We start from the raw sequence: 3,904 nt of genomic DNA on the forward strand, positions 1-3,904 counted from the left end.
TTTAAGAAGTTGTTTACTCTAAAAACTCTCCTAACTGAAAAAGCAATACTCATAACTACCGGCAGTCCTGAAAACATACCAACTTCAGATCAAGTTGAGTCTGTTACAATTGAAAAAAGAACAATACCCTTATTTGACACCAGAACAAAACGGCAGAGGGCTGAAATGTTGCAATTTGCAATGCCTGGTTGGGTTGACAATATCTCAAAAACTGATTCAAACTACGTAGAAGGTCTGAAGTTTTATAGATTTATATTAGAAAACAACATTAAAAGCAAAGTTTGGTTTGGCAAAAGTAGCAAAGAGATTCTCTAGACCTCCACCAACATCTACCGAAGTAAAAAGGTTGTTTTTAACTGCTGGAGATATTCTTTTAAATGAAAGAAACAAACTTTTGCCAGAAAACAGGAAAAAATTGTATTCCACAATAAAAATGCTTCAATTATTACCTTTAATTATTGAAATGTCTTGACATATTATAAATCTAAACTATATTTCATGGTGATTGCTTAGATATATGTAAAATAGCTGTTTTGCTTTAATTCGGTGATCATAAAATGTTAGGGATTTTAAACATTCTTTTACAAATTTTGGCCGAAATATCCCCAGTAGGCACAGCGACGTGACAAAAACGTGTTTTTCACGTTACTTTTGGCACGTGATATTTAGGTGACTTTTTGGTCCCCATAAACTGTCCAAAAGACGTGCTTTTTACGTTAGTTTTGGCACGTAATATTTAAGCAATAATTATGCTTTATAATTACAATTATAAGTGTTTGGATTCGTGTAAAGAAAAAAAACTCATTGTCGAGGAAATATTTAATACGTATTAAAATGCATGGTTTTATTAGTCCGTATATTAGTTCTTGACATACAAATTTTTAATTTGAAATAAAAGCTGCACTTTTGTTAAAATATCCTCCTTATATCCAATAAGTAATAAGTACGAAGTCGTAGATCTGCAACTTACGAAGAGCACGCTTCAAACTTATATATCTATTCTCCCATAAAAGCACGCTTCAAACATAATCTAACAAATCAGTCGATATTTTCTTCTATAAGAGCACGCATCAAACTTTATCTGATGAATCAGATTTAGCTGAAAAGAAACGAATAAAATCTTAAATAATAATATGATTATTTGATAATTATCTTAAATCACTAACTTTTAAAACAAATCTTACTTTGAGAGTTGCTAACAACTTTTGGCAACAAGATTTTCTAGTGTGTTATTTGTTTTCTTTTATCTAAATCATTTAATAATTTTTTTTTATTAAAGGCCATCCAAGGTCGTGCGATTTGACACCTTTGGATTATTTTCTGTGGGGCCATGTGAAGTTACTGGTTTATGCTGATAAACCAGCAACAATTAATGCCTTGGAGGTCAGCATTGTTTGTGTTAATCGTGACATAAGATCAGAAGTTCTTGAGAAAGCGGCCCAAAATTGGACATCCAGAATGGGTTTCGTCAAGAACAGCTGAGGTGCCCATATGCCCGAAATTATTTTTAGTGATAATGTCATGTATTGATCTTTCAAATAAATAAAAATGTTTAATTATAGTTTTATTTTTTGTGTTACTTTTTACCAAGTTGAAGTTCTATCGGGCCTAAAAAAACACCCTCTAGGTTAAATAAATTTAAAAAATTCTTTAAAAGTCCCAGCTTTATATGTAATAGTGGTAAACTAACATTTTTGGGTCCACTAATGGAACGCACCGCACACTTTATTTAACGGAGTTAAGGTTGTTGGAGTTGTTGGAGACACCAAAAAGTAACATCAATACCATTTTTAAACTGTAGCAATAAAATCTGCAAGTGATCCGTTAAATCAGTGATTGGCTAAACGAAATTAAAATTATTTTTTATATAAATTTATCTTTTATAGTTTAGAAAAAATTAATTTTACTCTTGAGAGTTAGAATTCAAATTATTTGAAAAACTTCAAAACTTTGTTTACTCTTACACTAGTTACCTTATCAAAGGTTTAAGGCATTCGATTAAATTGTTTAAAAAACCATAATCTTATAACTTGGTCATTAAAAATGGCTAAATTAATTGAATACAATTAGAAAAAATATTAGAGGAGTCAAATTTGAGACATCTGTAATAATTATTAGCAAAATTTCTTTAAAATTAAAACTTAATGTAAAAAAAAAATAAATTCTAATCTAAAATTAAAATACGTTTTAATAAGTTCACAAAATTAAAAGTAAACCAATAAAATTTATTAAATGTTTCAGTTTTTTCAAACTTTCAACACTTTTCAAAGATTCATAAATCTATATAATTTATTATTTTGTTGGAGCCTTCTTTAGGAGGTATTTATTCATTTCAATCATCCGGCTAAATACTTTGTTAAAATCTTTTAGCCACAACGCATTATCACGAGCCAATCGAACTGCTTGTTGGTGAGCAACTGAATGCTTACACAGCAATTTTTGTGAAGTTGGAGAACGTAAAACAGATCCACTTTTATAAATTGGTTCAATAATCCAAGAATTAGCCAAGTCTCAGTTTAAAAGCAATGATGTCCTGTTAGACTCTGGCTAACAGAACATCTTCATTGACATCCTAAAATGGTTACCGCTTCATTAACGCTAAAGTTAAATTTGTCTTTAAAAAATTTAAAAGTTTTTCTGGTTCCATCGTTGCCTTTTGGTGGATCAACACTTTGAACTTAATTAGGAGAGGTTTCACCATCTCCTCTTCCAACTTTGAAGTCTTTTAATCCTAAATATTTTGCTTGAGCATCAAATGTTCATCTATTGAGAGCAACAACAGCGGCTAAAGCGTATAAATCTGCTCTAGATATTTTCCCTTTATGTGAAGTGACGTATAATGGATTAAGACGATCAGTTTTTATTATAAATCCAGCGTTACCTTTGTGTGTATGATCTATGCGACCATCACATTCGTATTTACCAATGCAATCGTGAAAAGCCAGACGTACACATCCAGCAATCATCGGCAAGTCTCTATTTACTTTAATAGATTCAATCAAACGTAGCAAGTCGGTTTTAGCTTTATTATAATCTTTGAATGTAGGAAATATTTGAACTGCCTCCATACAGGTAAATAGCAGCGTAAAATAATGAAGACCAAGTAAAAACAGCATGAATTAATGCAATAAATATAATTAATTATTTATCATATTATGTTAAACTATATGATAAGTATAATATTTACGCTATAAGTTGTAAAAGATTGGGGGTTATATTTTAGAGAGAGAAAGAGAGAGAGAGAGAGAGAGAGAGAGAGAGAGAGAGAGAGAGAGAGAGAGAGAGAGAGAGAGAGAGAGAGAGAGAGAAAGAGAGAGAAAATAGATTGAATAAGTAATGGTACGTAATAGTAAAGTATAAAGGGTGCATATAAAAAAAAAATGTTACACAAAATTAAAAGTATTACGTTACCTATTTGAAATTGTATTTTAGACAATAACTTGTAATAGATACTTGCGTATTTGAAGGATTTTAGATTCTGTGGAAATTTGATTGACTACTGCAGGGGTGGATCTTCAATTTATTCCTCCTTTGGCGAAATTTTTTTGTATAATTTTCCGCCTCCTCCCTAACTAGTCTCACAACCCCATCCCCTTTCATGCACAACTACTGTCAGGTGCCAAAGAAATGCCCCCTACCAGTTCATCAATTGTGAATTTTTTCCCATCTAACCAAATTCAAATTTCTATTTATTGATTATAAACTAAATTCAGAATATATGCTGATGCTCCACCTCCACTGTATTAAGGTTAAAAGAGTATCTGTCTGGAAGGTATTTGTTTGAACCACGTCAAGTTTCCTTCTTATACATGCGTACGATTTTTTATGCAGAACGATTGAAGGCTTATCACAGAAAAATACACCATCAATTAACAAACTGCTTTTCCCTGCAAATTTTTATTCC

At 31.1% G+C, this 3,904-nt stretch overlaps 1 pseudogene; it reads right to left on the minus strand.

Moving 5' to 3' along the window:
* Window positions 1–2,561: 2,561 nt before the first annotated feature.
* Window positions 2,562–3,068, minus strand: LOC100198828 (putative ascorbate peroxidase; annotated as a pseudogene).
* Between the last annotated feature and the right edge of the window lie 836 nt (window positions 3,069–3,904).

Source organism: Hydra vulgaris, chromosome 08, assembly GCF_038396675.1.
Source record: "Hydra vulgaris chromosome 08, alternate assembly HydraT2T_AEP".
Lineage (NCBI taxonomy): Eukaryota > Metazoa > Cnidaria > Hydrozoa > Anthoathecata > Hydridae > Hydra > Hydra vulgaris.